This window comes from Hypanus sabinus, unplaced genomic scaffold (assembly GCF_030144855.1).
Source record: "Hypanus sabinus isolate sHypSab1 unplaced genomic scaffold, sHypSab1.hap1 scaffold_599, whole genome shotgun sequence".
NCBI classification, from domain to species: Eukaryota; Metazoa; Chordata; class Chondrichthyes; order Myliobatiformes; family Dasyatidae; genus Hypanus; species Hypanus sabinus.
Genome location: NW_026781455.1, coordinates 124421 through 140063, shown reverse-complemented (window position 1 = coordinate 140063; position 15643 = coordinate 124421). Strand labels below are relative to the sequence as shown.

At 48.7% G+C, this 15643-nt stretch overlaps 1 long non-coding RNA gene across 1 annotated transcript; it reads left to right on the top strand.

Moving 5' to 3' along the window:
• Positions 1-376: 376 nt before the first annotated feature.
• Positions 377-3664, top strand: LOC132389554 (uncharacterized). Its single transcript, XR_009510593.1, has 4 exons — positions 377-471; positions 1301-1396; positions 2744-2839; positions 3617-3664. It is a non-coding gene; the product is annotated as an uncharacterized LOC132389554 (long non-coding RNA).
• Positions 3665-15643: the final 11979 nt, after the last annotated feature.

Sequence of the window (15643 nt, the reverse complement as noted above, 5' to 3'; positions counted from 1 at the left end):
CTTGGATTTCTCCTTCTTCATCCCTTTATCTCTTCCACATATCACCTCCCAGCTTCTCATATCAGCCTGCTCAACACCCAGATATCTCCTCACTTGCCTGACTTCAGCTATCACCTAGCAGCTTGTTCTCTCCTCACCACCTTATCATGGCTTCTGCCCCCTTCCTTTCCAGTCCTGATGAAGTGTCTTGGCCCAAAACATCGACTATTTATTATTCTCCAGTTGTGCTGCCTGACCTTCTCAGTTCCTTCAGCATTTTGTGTGCATTGCTCTAGATTTACAGCATCTGAAGAATTTCTCATCTGTACAAATTATTGTCCCTGTTGTGTTGTTTAACCTCTGCCCATTTCCCATCTCTCTGTTACTTTGTTGCAGACCTGGAGACTTCAACATTGGAACAGTCTACAGGATTGTCTACTGGAGAACTCACCCAGGAACTGTCCTCTGACCCAACGGGAGACACATCCTCAGGTACCAAGTCTCATGTCTGTCTGTGTTCATTCAGTCTCTGTCACTGTGTGACGTTGAACCTCCCATGGACCAGTTCACCTACTGGATGTTCAATGCATTGTGGGTATGGATGTGCATGATGGAATCAGTGGTTCCTCTCTCCTGTCTGTCAGGTTGGGTTTGGTGAGTCGTGAGGGATGAGGCTCTGTTGGGGTTGGAGTGAGTGGGGTGGAAGGAATGAACAGCGAGGGGTGGAATGAATGAGAATGACACAAGAGGAACAGCGAGGGGTGGAATGAATGAGAATGACACAGGAGGGAGGAGGGTTGATGTTTGTGTGAGGGGAGGATTGACACAGAGAGGAAGAGAGGAATGATTGTGAGGAGTTGCATGGTGACTGATGAGACATAGAAATGACTGGAGAGGGATTTGAGTAATTCAGTACGTGGACAGAAGGAAATGGGAGAAAGCACACAGGAGAGAGGGATGGAGAGAGAGGTGGGATGCTGGAGTTGGAGGAATGAGGCGAGTGAAGAGAGAGTGATGACCGTGTGAGTAGAGTTGGGCACAGAGATCAGTGAGAGTGATGCTCTAACTGGAGGGAGGGAAGGAGAGAATGAAAAGAGAGTGATGCAGACAGAGTGAATGCTGAGAGAGGGAAATATTAAGAGAGGGATTTGAGAGACAAGGGTAGAGGTATGAAAGAGGAAAGGAAAGGGGAATGTGTGTATTTCAGAGGACAGATTTGACCTTGACTTGAGCCTCCTGTTCCTGCCTTTGAGTTTGTTCCTGATCGAACATAAAGCTTGTATACTACTTTAACTTTCTTTTGTATATCTTCTGAATACAGATTCTCAGTTGGACACAACTCGGGAACCCCAGGTATCACCAACCGGAAAACATGGACCTGGTTTCACCACCTCCCTAGCGAGGTCTGCGAGCTCAGGTGCAGATTCCCAGCCAGACACAACTTGGGAATTCCAGGAAACAGCAACTGGAGAACCAGGTCCGGGTTTGATCACCACCACAGCAGGGTCTGCGAGCTCAGGTACAGATTCCCAGCCAGACACAACTTGGGAATTCCAGGAAACAGCAACTGGAGAACCAGGTCCGGGTTTGATCACCACCACAGCAGGGTCTGCGAGCTCAGGTACAGATTCCCAGCCAGACTCAACTTGGGAATTCCAGGAAACAGCAACTGGAGAACCAGGTCCGGGTTTGATCACCACCACAGCAGGGTCTGTGAGCTCAGGTGCAGATTCCCAGCCAGACACAACTTGGGAATTCCAGGAAACAGCAACTGGAGAACCAGGTCCGGGTTTGATCACCACCACAGCAGGGTCTGTGAGCTCAGGTGCAGATTCCCAGTCCAATAGAACTCAGGGTCCCCAGGGAGCAGCAATGGAAAAAAACTGGTCTAAGTTTGTTCACCACTACAGCAGGGTCTGTGAGCTCAGGTCTTTGTGAGGGGGGAGGGAGGGGTCAGTGAATGGAGTGGTCTTTCCCTGCTTCAGTCTTTGATATTCATCTGGGCTTTGACTGAGAGAACTGACGAGTGACAGAAATTTTGGATGGGAGAATTTGTGAGCAGGACTGGATGGTTTTGGTTTCTTTTCTAAGCAGAGACCTCTTTGACAAATTGTTCTGGTTGAGTCCCACTTTAATTCTATGTCCCACTGATGAAAGCACCCTCAGGTTTGAAGAGCATCACCTCATATTCTGTTCTGGGTAACTTCCAACCTGATTGCATAAATACCAATTTTGCTAACTTCTGGTAGTTTCTCCTCTCTCCCACTTCTCTCTTTTTCCATTGCTATTCTGGCCCCCCTCTTAGTCCTTCTCTTCTCCTCTCCTGCCCATCTCTTTCATCTTGTCTCCCCATCCATCCCTTTATTCTTTGGTTCACTGTCCTCTCTCCTTGGATTTCTCCTTCTTCATCCCTTTATCTCTTCCACATATCACCTCCCAGCTTCTCATATCAGCCTGCTCACACACCCAGATATCTTCTCACTTGCCTGACTTCAGCTATCACCTAGCAGCTTGTTCTCTCCTCACCACCTTATCATGGCTTCTGCCCCCTTCCTTTCCAGTCCTGATGAAGTGTCTTGGCCCAAAACATCGACTATTTATTATTCTCCAGTTGTGCTGACTGACCTTCTCAGTTCCTTCAGCATTTTGTGTGCATTGCTCTAGATTTACAGCATCTGAAGAATTTCTGGTCTGTACAAATTATTGTCCCTGTTGTGTTGTTTAATCTCTGCCCATTTCCCATCTCTCTGTTACTTTGTTGCAGACCTGGAGACTTCAACATTGGAACAGTCTACAGGATTGTCTACTGGAGAACACACCCAGGAACTGTCCTCTGTCCCAGCCGGAGACACATCCTCAGGTACCAAGTCTCATGTCAGTCTGCGTTCATTCAGTCTCTGTCACTGTGAGGTTGAACCTCCCATGGACCAGTTCACCTACTGGATGTGCAGTGCATTGTGGGTAGGGGTGTGAATGGTGGAGTCAGTGGTTCCTCTCTCCTGTCTGTTGGGTTGTGTTTGGTGAGTCGTGAGGTTGAGGCTCTGTTGGGGTTGGAGTGAGTTGGGTGAGAGGAATGAACAGTGAAGTGTGGAATGAATGAGAATGACACAGGAGGGAGGAGGGATGATGTTTGTGTGAGGGGAGGATGATCACAGAGAGGAAAGGAGGAATGACTGTGAGGAGTTACACGGTGACAGATGAGACATAGAAATGACCGGAGTGGGATTTGAGTAATTCAGTACGTGGACAGAAGGAAATGGGTGAAAACACACAGGAGAGAGGGATGGAGATAGAGGTGGGATGCTGGAGTGGGAGGAATGAGGCGAGTGAAGAGAGAGTGATGACTGTGTGAGGAGAGTTGGGCAGAGAGATCAGTGAGAGTGACGCTCCAATTGGGGGGAGGAAGGAGAGACTGAAAAGAGAGAGATACAGACAGAGTTAATGCTGAGAGAGGGAGCTGCGAGGAGAGGGATTTAAGCGTGCAAGACAAAAGTATTAAAGAACAAAGGAGAGGGGAGTGTGTGTATTTTAGAGGACAGATTTGACCTGGACTATTCCCTGCCATTGAGTTCCTTCCTGACCTAATGTAAACCTTAATTACTGCATTACCCATCCTTCATATATCTTCTTATTACAGATTTCCATTCTGACACAACTTGGGAATCCCTGGGGTCATCGACCAGAGAACCTGGTCCGGGTTTTAACACAACCACAGCAGGGTCTTCAAGCTCGCATGCAGATCTCCAGTCAGTCACAACTTGTGAACCCGATGGATCAGTGACAGGTAAACCCAGTCTGGGTCTGACCAGCATACCAGCTGTGTCTGTGAGTTCAGGTACAGATTCCCTATGGGATACAACTTCAGAAGCCCACAGATCAGTGACAGGTAAACCCAGTCCAGATCCGACCAGCATACCAGCTGTGTCTGTGAGTTCAGGTACAGATTCCCTGTCAGTCTCAACTTGTGAACCCGATGGATCAGTGACAGGTAAACCTGGTCTGGGTCTGACCACCATACCAGCTGTGCCTGCTAGTTCAGGGACAGATTCCCTGTCAGTCTCAACTTGTGAACCCCAGGGATCAGTGACAGGTAAACCTGGTCTGGGTCTGACCACCATACCAGCTGTGTCTGCTAGTTCAGGGACAGATTCCCTGTCAGTCTCAACTTGAGAACCCCAGGGATCAGTGACAGGTAAACCTGGTCTGGGTCTGACCACCATACCAGCTGTGTCTGCTAGTTCAGGGACAGATTCCCTGTCAGTCTCAACTTGTGAACCCCAGGGATCAATGACAGGTAAACCTGGTCTGGGTCTGACCACCATACCAGCTGTGTCTGCTAGTTCAGGGACAGATTCCCTGTCAGTCTCAACTTGAGAACCGCAGGGATCAGTGACAGGTAAACCTGGTCTGGGTCTGACCACCATACCAGCTGTGTCTGCTAGTTCAGGGACAGATTCCCAGTCAGTCTCAACTTGAGAACCCCAGGGATCAGTGACTGTAGATCCTTCACAATTCAGGAAACTCAGGGTCTGTGAACTCACATATCCATGGTGGGGTCATGTTCCCCTTCTTCAGACCTCAATATTCATCTGGGCTTTGACTGAGACTCGTGACTGGTCACAGACATACACGAGGGAGAGTAACTGAACTGGATGGATTTGGTATCTCTTCAGATCTGAGACCTCCTTTTCAAATTGTTGTCCCATTGTCTACCCATTTCAATTCAACTTCCCATTCCCATTCCCACACGTCTTTCCAAGGATTCCTCCACTCACCTGATGAGGCCAAAATCAGGAGGGGCAACACCTTATATTGTATCTGGGTAGCTTCCAAACTAACGGTATGAACATTGGTTTTTCTAACGTCCAGTAATTTCCCCCTTCTACCAATTCTCTCTTTTTCAACTCCCATTCTGACTCCCCTGTTAACCCCTCTCTTCTTCTCACCAACCCATGACCTCCTTCTGGTCCCCCTCCTCTATCATTTTATTCTGTTCTCTGTGATTGGATTACTCCTCCTTCAGCCCTTCACCTCTTCCACATATCACCTCCCAGCTTCTCAAATCACCCCCTCCCTCACCCACCCATCTTCCCACTCACCTCGGTTCACCTATCACCTGCCAGCTGTACTCCTCCCCACCTCTTTATTCTGGCTTCTTTCCACTTCCTCTCCAGTGCGGATGAAGGTTCTCAGCCCAAAACATTCACTGTTTATTCCCCTCCAGAGATGCGGCCTGACCTGCTGAGTTCTTCCAGAAATTTTGTGTGTGTTGCTCTGGATTTTCAGCATCTGCAGAATCTCTCATCTTTATAAATTATTGTCCCTGTTTAATCTCTGCCACTCTCCCATGTCTCTGTTACTTTGTTCCAGACCTGGAGGCTTCCACAATGGATCAGCCCGATAGATCATCTACAGGACAACCCACCCCATCACCATCCTCTGTCTCAGTGGGAGAGAGATCCTCAGGTATCAGGTCTCGTGTCCATTGGGGTTTTTCAGTTTCTCGCTCTGTGACATCGAACCTCTTATAGACTGATTTACCTGCTGGATGTGCGTCCTGGTGAGGTGGTAGTGATCGTTCAGCTGATCCTTCTCTCCATCTTGCATCAATTTCCACCGACATCCATCATCTCTCCAAAGGCAATGAGTGTTGTTGTGGAGAACAGTCCATGGGGTTGGTTGCTATAAGATGGCAGAGAACTGGTGGGGTGGAGATACATCTCTACCAAAGGAGGTGTAAGGTGCTTCTTCCTTCTGTTACCCTGCTACTCAAATGTGGCTGAAGTGCAGCAACCCTCCTCGCCCCTCCCACCCCCACCCGATCAGAGTCACGTGAAGCCATGGGGCAGGTAGTGGATGGTCGTGTGAACAGCTGGTACACATCACATATACGGGTTCTGTAACCACTGACACCAGGATGACGATCAGAGTCACGTGAAGCCATGGAGCAGGTAGTGGATGGACGTGTGAGCAGCTGGTACACATCACATATACGGGTTCTGTAACCACTGACACCAGGATGACGATCAGAGTCACGTGAAGCCATGGAGCAGGTAGTGGATGATCGTGTGAGCAGCTGGTACACATCACATATACGGGTTCTGTAACCACTGACACCAGGATGACGATCAGAGTCACGTGAAGCCATGGAGCAGGTAGTGGATGGTCGTGTGAACAGCTGGTACACATCACATAAACGGGTTCTGTAACCACTGACACCAGGATGACGATCAGAGTCACGTGAAGCCATGGGGCAGGTAGTGGGTGGTCGTGTGAACAGCTGGTACACATCACATATACGGGTTCTGTAACCACTGACACCAGGATGACGATCAGAGTCACGTGAAGCCATGGAGCAGGTAGTGGGTGGTCGTGTGAACAGCTGGTACACATCACATATACGGGTTCTGTAACCACTGACACCAGGATGATGATCAGAGTCACGTGAAGCCATGGAGCAGGTAGTGGATGGTCGTGTGAACAGCTGATACACATCACATATACGGGTTCTGTAACCACTGACACCAGGATGACGATCAGAGTCACGTGAAGCCATGGAGCAGGTAGTGGATGGTCGTGTGAACAGCTGGTACACATCACATATACGGGTTCTGTAACCACTGACACCAGGATGACGATCAGAATCACGTGAAGCCATGGGGCAGGTAGTGGATGGTCGTGTGAACAGCTGGTACACCTCACATATACGGGTTCTGTAACCACTGGCACCAGGATGACGATCTCTGAAGAGTATTGATAATGGCTGGAGTCACCCATCCTGTAAAGACACTGCCCAGATGAAGGCAATGGCAAACTGTTTCTGTTGAAAAATTTGCCCAGAACAATCATGGTGATGGACAGACCTTGATCACCCATGTGATATGATATGGCACGTAATGATAACGATGCCGGAGAACAAGGACTGAGAGATGTGGTTTGGTGGTGAGCGGATTTCAGTGGTTTTAAACACGGAATACTGGAGGAACTCCACAGGCCAGGGAGCGTCTACAGAAAAGAGGAAAAAGTCAATGTTTCAGGCCAAGACATCTAATCAGGACATCCAGCATCTGCAGATTTTCTCTTATTTGTGATTTAAGTGGTTGTTTCATAATGGTCATCGGGTGAGAGATGGGTGTGAGGTAGAGGAGTGAAGGATGGTAGGGGGGTCAGAGGAGTGAGGAATGGGCACTGAGGGGAGAGGATTGAGTGAAGAGGGAGGGTGCGGACTGTCTGAGGGGATTAGGTTGTGTGCAGATCCAGAGGTTTGACCAGTTTCACACTGGTAGATTATAGATGTTTCTGTTCGTGATGACCACTCCCCAACTCATTTACTCTCTCCACCCTGATCCGCTGCTCGCCTGTCCCCACCCACCCTGTTTCTCTCTTTGCAGATTCCCAGTCGGACACCACTCAGGAACCCCAGGGGTCTGCGACTGGAGGACCTGGTCCGGGTTTGTCCACCACCCCAGCAGGGTCTGCAAGCTCAGGTATCCATGGTTGGGTTCACCAAAGGGAATGATTCTCCTCGGTTTCAGTCCTGGAAATTCCTCCTCACTCCCACTGAGGGGAGTCACGTGGAGTGACGGAGGTTTGAGGGAGCGAATCGGTGAAGGGACACCGAATGGTTTTGGTTTCTTCCCCTGTCCTGGTCTGGTCACCAGGTCTGGTGTCTCCTCTCCGTCACCCTCCCACGTCTGTGGTCCGTTATTCCAGTTCACTGGAATTCCACAGAGGAACAAGCCAAAGGACCGTCTACTGGTGAACTCAGCCGGGAACTGTCCCCTGTCCCAGCAGGAGATACATCCTCAGGAACCAAGACCTAGTTTCGGTGGGGAATGGAGAATCTCTCTCACTGGATGCCCTTGTAGCTGATGTACATCGTCTCCCCTGTTGGATGTGGTTTCCCGTGGGGTGGGGATCACCGGTGTCAGTGACTCGTCCCCTGTCTGGACAATTCTCAGTCGTGCATCGTCTCTCCTGTTGGATGTGGTTTCCTGTGGGGTGGGGATCACCGGTGTCAGTGACTCGTCCCCTGTCTGGACAATTCTCGGTCGTGTATTGTCTCCCCTGTTGGATGTGGTTTCCCGTGGGGTGGGGATCACCGGTGTCGGTGACTCGTCCCCTGTCTGGACAATTCTCAGTCGTGCATCGTCTCCCCTGTTGGATGTGGTTTCCCGTGGGGTGGGTAGCACCGGTGTCAGTGACTCGTCCCCTGTCTGGACAATTCTCTGTCCTGTATTGAGATCCCTCTGTTGGAGGTGGGGAGAGAATTGTACACTGAGGTGCTGGTGTTGTGTGTGGGCTTTGAAAGGAAGATGCTGTAACTTTCAACAACAAGCCACTGTGGCTGTTTGTGTGGCGAGCTTGTGGGTGGTCCAACAGTCGGGAACAAGGGTTGAGAGCTGGGCTTTGTGAAGGAGGAGAGTTAAGTGACAGACTGGTCGTGAGTTAGAGGGTTCGTCACGAAGGAATGGGGCCTGAAGTTGGAAATGGTTCCAGGAGCCCAAGGTCCCACACCCCCAGGTTCAGGAACAGTAACCATCTGGCTCCTACACCAGTGTGGGCGACTTTACTCAACTCACTTCTGAACTGATTGCACAGCCTACACACTCATTTTTATGGACTCCACAACTCATGTTCTCAGCATTTATCATCATCTATCTTTGATTTATTTCCACAAATTGTCTTCTGTTGCACACTGGTTGTTTGTTTTTATGTCGAGGTTTTCACACTTTCTGTTGTATATTTTAGTTTTTTCCTGGGAATGCTTGCAAGAAAATGATTCTCTGGGTTGTATATGTTGGCATGTATGTACTGTGATAATAAAGTTACTTTATGTTTCATTTATATTAGAGTTATGGCTGCCGAGTAGGGACATTGTCTCTCTCAACCTCATTCTCCCGCCTTGTCCTGTAACCTTTGACACCATTACTAATCAAGAACCTATCAACCTCTGCTTTAAATATAACCAATGACTTGGCCTCCACAGTCTTCTGTGGTAATAAATTCCATAGGTTCACCATCCTCTGGCCAATGAAAATCCTCCTCACTTCTGTTTCAAAGGAACGTCCTTCTGTTCTGAGGAAGTGCCCTCTCTGTCCTAGACTCCCCCACTATAGGAAACATTGTCTTCACATCCGCTCTATACTGACCTTTCACTATTCCATAGGTTTCAATGAGATCCACCCTCTTTCTCTGAACTCCAGTGAGCACAGACCCAGAGCAATGAAACACTCCTCATTCTCGAACATTTTCATTCCCAGGGGGATCATTCTCGTGAACCTCCTCTGGACCATCTCCAATGCCAGCACATCCTTTCTGAGATAAGAGGCCCAGAAATGCTCCTGACCACAAAGCCACCAATTCCATCATCCATATCATTGACATATAATGTGAAAAGAAGCTGTCATGGCCAAACAAACCAAAACAATTGCCACTGCTGGCAACCCTACGGATTTGACATGATGCACCCTCACTCCAATAATCAATTTTACAAAAAGCTCAATATGTATTTGATCCTTTATTAGCAATTAGTAAACGTACAATCTTGAATCAATGAAACTTAAGCATGCCCAAGTCTAAGCTAAGTGTAATTGAGTGTTATTGCGTGATCAGCAAAAGATACGACATCTGTCCGTCCCCATCTACTACAAACTGCAATGAATAAAGCATGAAGGTGGAACTTACTCCCTTCACTTTTACCCCGTCCCCACTCATGTGACTAGTTACCATAATAAACGTGAAACTCAGAATAGCATGCAGATGGAGAACAGATACATGGGTCATACAGAAGCCGTTCCAATATTGAACCCTATGGAACACCACCAGTCACCAACAGCCAACTAGAAAAGGCCTTTAATCCCAATCTTTCCCTCTGTCAGTCAGTCAGTCTACTAACTACAGTATGCTCGTATCTTTCCTGTAAAATCATGGGCTCTTGTTTATTAGTATCGTGTGTGACAGCTTGTCAGAGGCCTTCTGAAGATCCAAATGCACAACATCCACCAATTGTCTATTCTGCCTGTTATTCCAACGGATTTCTCAGGCAAGATCTCCCCTTAAGGAAACGATGCTAACATCGGCCTTTTCTCTCATGTGCCTCCAAGTACCCCAAAACTTCATCTTTAATAATGGACTCCTTCCCAGCCTGTGAAGTCAGGCCTAACTAGCCTATAATCTCCTGTCCTTTGCCTCCCTCCCTTCTTTAAGAGCAAAGTGACATTTGCAATTTTCCAGGACCATTCCAGAATCCAGTGTTGTTGAAATATCCCTGCTAATGCCTTCATCTCTTGCAAAGCCCCGGAGTGTATTCCATCTGGTCCAGGTGATTTACCTACCTTTAGCCCTTTTGGCTTCCCAAGCACCTTCTCCTTAGTATCAGCAAGTTCACTCACTCTTACCCCATGACACTCTCCAGTTTCAGATGTACAGCTGCTTTCTTCCATCGTACAGACTGACACAAGAACTATTAGAATGGGAAACAACTTCTTTCCCCGGGCTGTCAGACACTGAACTCCCAGCCTCCTGCCAGGTCACATCACACTTGAAGCATGATGCGGTCTACTTTTTAACTTGTGTCACAAATGCACCTTATTATTTATGAATCTACAAGTGTTGATATTAATCTGTGTGAGTGTTTTACGTATGTCCGGAGGAACGTTGTTTCGTTTGGTGATTTTAAAAAAGTGTACTGTTGAATGAAAGTAAACTGAACTGGAACTTGAGTTTGAAAACATTTATTAAGTTCATCCACCATTTCTTTGTCCTACCTCTGCAGCATCATTTTCCATCCGTCCAATATCCACTGTCCCCTCTCTTTTACTCTTGATATATCTGAAAAACCTTTTTGCATCCTCTTTTATGCTGTTGGCTAACTTACTTCCATATTTCAGCTTTTTTCTCCTTATTGTTTTTTCCAGTTACCTTCTATTGGTTTTTAAGAGCTTCTGAATCCTCGAACCTCCCACTAATTCTTGCTCTATTCTCTGCCCTCTATTCTGCTTTTATGCCGACTTTCACTTCCCTTGTCATCATGGTTGCATCATCCTCCATTTAAAAGACTTCTTTTTCTTTGGGTTTATCTATCCTGCACCTTCCGAATTGCTCCAGAAATTCCAGCCATTGCAGTTCTACTGTCATCCCTGCTAGTATTCCCTTTCAATCAACTTTGGCCAGCTCCACTCTCATGCCTTCTCTTGGAATCCAGCCCCAATCTGAGTTTCCTAATCTGCTGCACATTGAAATCGCCCATGACCATCGTAACATTGCCCTTTTGTCCTGCCTTTTTTTTATCTCCCGTTGTAATTTCTGCCCCACATCCTGGCTACTGTTGAGAATCCTGTATATCACCCCCAGGAGGGTCTTGTTATCCTTGCATTTTCTTAACTCAACCCCCAAGGATTTAACATCTTCCAATATTATTCACCTGTTTCTAAGGATTTGATTTTAGTTTTTAGCAAGAGAGCCACCCCACTTCCTCTGCCTACGAGCCTGTCCTTCTGAATGACGGATGAGGTTGGGGGATGAGCAAACGGAGGGATTGGGAAGGAGTCTGTGTGTGGAGTGTGTCAGAATGATGGAACTGAGACTGGGGGAGTGTGGTGGAAGAACAGAGCTGGCTGGTGTGTGGACGTTGTAGGAAGAATCAGTCTCAGCCCTGGACCTATCCCCCAAACTCCATTTCTCACCTGGACCTTCTCTCGTCCCAGATCCAGATAGGAGGACAAGCCCCAACGCCGGGCAGGAGAAGCCGACGGACACCACGTGCAAAACCTATGAGATGATCCCAGGTAACCACTGAGTTCTGATAGGGGATCGTCAGGTACTCCTGATCAGAGGGACCCTTTCTGATGTATCTGGCCTTCATGTGGTTGGGGTCTGCATGGAGCATCTCCCCAAACAGAGACTGGCATTCCCTCTCCCCCAAACCCCACCACTTTCAGCCCTGGTGGGGGGGAGTCCCTGCTCTGTCTGCCCCGTGGAAGTGGTATGCCGATGTTTACGGAGAGATGCAGGGGGGGTGGAATTCTTCCACAAGCAAGGCATGGATACCCAAAAAGGGGGTTTGACGTTACAAAAGTTTGTGCTCATGAAGGGGACGTTGCTCACTTTTGAGCTGGAGCTGAGAAGTTCTGACGATATCACAGTTGCACTCGGGAGAGACACAATGGAGGGTCAGAGACTGTTCATTTGGGTAGAACTCAGGAATAGGAAGGGTGAAATCACACTGATGGATTGTACAACAGAACCCCCAATAGCCATCGGGACATTGAGGAATAGATGTGTAATCAGGTTAAGGAAATGTGTAAAAATAATAGGGTTGTTGTCATGGGGGGGGGTTAAACTTCCCTCATGTAAGCGGGGGCCTTCTTTGTGCAAGCAGTTTGGCTGGGGCAGAAAACGGGTTTTTTCTTTGCAGCAGTGGAGGCTGAGGGAAGATCTCATCGAGGTTTTTATGATTATGAAAGGTTGAGATGGAGCAGATAAGGAGAGTCTGTTTCCCAGGATTGAAACGCCCAACTCCAGAGGACAGGTATTGAAGGTGAGAGGGGATTAGGTTCAAGGGGGATGTGAGGGGTAAGTTTTTTACTCAGTGGTGGGTACCTGGAATGCACTCTCTGGTATAGTGGGAGAGGCAAATACATTAGAGGCTTTTAAGGGACATTTAGATTGACAGATGGATGTGAGGAAGATTGAGGGATTTGGACATTATGTGGGAAGGAGGTATTAGATTCTGTGTCCTTTTGATTTACTTTTTAGCTGGTCCAGTACAACATTGTGGGCCGAATGGCCTGTTCCTGCGCTGTACTGATCTCTGTTCTGTATGAGACCAAGGTAAACTGAATCGGCCAGTGTGTGGAAGACACCAACACTGGGGGCATAGTGGGCGTGAGGAAGGCTGTCAATATCTGCAGCAGGATCTGGATGAGCTGGGGAAATGGCAGATGGAATTTAATGCAGACAAGCATGATCGCACTTTGGGAATGTAAAGCAGGTTCAGACTCACACAGGGAACGGTGCGGTGGAACAGAGGAATCTGGGAATACAGATCCATAACTCTTTGAAAGTGGTGCCACAGGTAGATAGGGTTGTAAAGCGAGCTTTTGGCACATTGGCCTTCATAAATAAAAGTACTGACTGCAGGCGTTAAGATGCTATGCTGAAGTTGTACGAGACATTGGTGAGGATTAATTTGGAAGATCTTATGCAGTTCTGGTCACCTACCTACAGGAAAGATATCAATAAGATTGAAAGAGAGCAGAAAAAATTCACAAGGATGTAGCCAAGACTTGAGGACTTGAGTTTTGGGGAAAGGTTGGATAGGTTAGGAGTTTATTCCGGGGATGTAGGTGACAGAGGGGAGATTTGATAGAGGTATAAAAAATTGTGAGGGATACAGAGAGGGTAAATGCAAACAATCTTTTTCCACTGAGGTTGGGTGGGACTGGAACTTCAGTTCATGGGTTAAGGGTGAAAGGTGAAAATATTTGCGGGAAACCTGAGTGGGAACTTCTTCACTCGGAGGGTAGTGAGAGTGTACAATGAGCTGCCAGCAGAAGTGGTGGATCTGGGTTTGATTTTAACATGTAACACAAGATTGGAGGGACACAGACCTGGTGCGAGTAGATGGGACGAAGCAGAATAATAGCTTGGGAAGGACTAGATGGGCTGAAGGGCTTGTTTCTGTACTGTAGTGCTGTATCACCCAAAGATCTAGATCCCTCTCTAGATGTCATTACTCTCCCTCTGAGAGGGGAAGCCCCCCCCTCCACAGTATCCAACTTTCAACAAGGACTTGGGGTCAAATTTCTCTTCAATCCATTCCACTGGATGGGGTTAGTTGTTCCCCTTCAGTTCTATACGTCATGCGATGCTTTGAAAAACTTGTTCTTCTTTGTATTATTGACCATGCCAATCTTTACTGGCTTCAGTTAACATACACACTTCCCTTCTTACTGAATTCAAATCTAGCCAGGGAAAGCAAAGTGAATTTACACGTTGTACAGAAAGGCTGGTGGTGGATCAGGAGAGGGACTGGTTACTGGAACGATGAGCAGGAGGGGAACCTGGGGTCAGCCTGGGTCCCCGTGCTTACACAGAGAGGCTGGTGGTGGATCAGGAGAGGGACTGGTTACTGGAACGATGGGCAGGAGGGGAACCTGGGGTCAGCCTGGGTCCCTGTGCTTACACAGAGAGGCTGGTGGTGGATGGGGGAGGGATTGGTTACTGGAACGATGGGCAGGAAGGGAACCTGGGGTCAGCCTGGGTCCCCGTGCTTACACAGAGAGGCTGGTGGTGGATGGGGGAGGGACTGGTTACTGGAACGATGGGCAGGAGGGGAACCTGGGGTCAGCCTGGGTCCCCGTGCTTACACAGAGAGGCTGGTGGTGGATGGGGGAGGGACTGGTTACTGGAACGATGGGCAGGAGGGGAACCTGGGGTCAGTCTGGGTCCCCGTGCTTACACAGAGAGGCTGGTGGTGGATGGGGGAGGGACTGGTTACTGGAACGATGGGCAGGAGAGGAACCTGGGGTCAGTCTGGGTCCCCGTGCTTACACAGAGAGGCTGGTGGTGGATGGGGGAGGGACTGGTTACTGGAACGATGGGTAGGAGGGGAACCTGGGGTCAGCCTGGGTCCCTGTGCTTACCATCACCAACACTCCAGCCCAACCACCCATCTTACCGTGTAAGTCTGCTGTCTCTGGATCTGCTCTGACTGAACACTTCTCTCAATCTCCCAGTGAATGAGCTCCTGTTGGATGAGGAGTGTGAGGGGATGATCAGCAGTGTCAAAGTGCTGTACCTTGGACAGAAGAACCTGGGAGACCCCCAGGAGCGAGAGGCCTACCTCGATCAGGTGAGAGATGTTGTCCACATTCATTCCCAGAGGTGGAGATTCTGATTCATGTGCCTTTGGTCATTCCAGGTCAATGATCAGTGAGTCTCCCTTCCTGATGAACGGTGAAACACCCAACCCTGAAATGATTACATCTGAGTCACCAGAGACTCCCCGTCCTCAGTCACCACCCAACGCAGGATATAAGAACAGAATTAGGCCATTGGGCCCATCAAGTCTGCTCCATGAATGTGTTTCACCATGGCACTTTCTCCCTGTAAGACAAACCCTCTTACCGATCAATCTCTGCCCTAAGTACACCCAGTGTGAATGGGGACTGCCCCACCACCTGATAAACACCATCTCCCCGTCTCCCCCACCTCCACCCCATTATACACGACTTCCAAAGACAAACTATTTACAGTGATCATTGTCCCCTCGTTGTCCCACCATTCCTCTGAATCCCTTATTCCTGAGTACATTGCGTGCTCCTTATCTAGGCACGTACATAGCCTTGAACAGTTGGCTCCCAGCCCACCTTCCTCCTCTATTGGCAACAAGTTTCCATCGACCGACCATCTCGATTCATATCCCTTCAGCTTTGCATCTCCCCCATGGTCTCAGCGACCATTCGGAGCCGGCGATCACTTTGCATCACCCCCATGGTCTCAGCGACCATTCGGAGCCGGCGATCATTTTGCATCTCCCCCATGGTCTCAGCGACCATTCGGAGCCGGCGATCACTTTGCATCTCCCCCATGGTCTCAGCGACCATTCGGAGCCGGCGATCACTTTGCATCTCCCCCATGGTCTCAGCGACCATTCGGA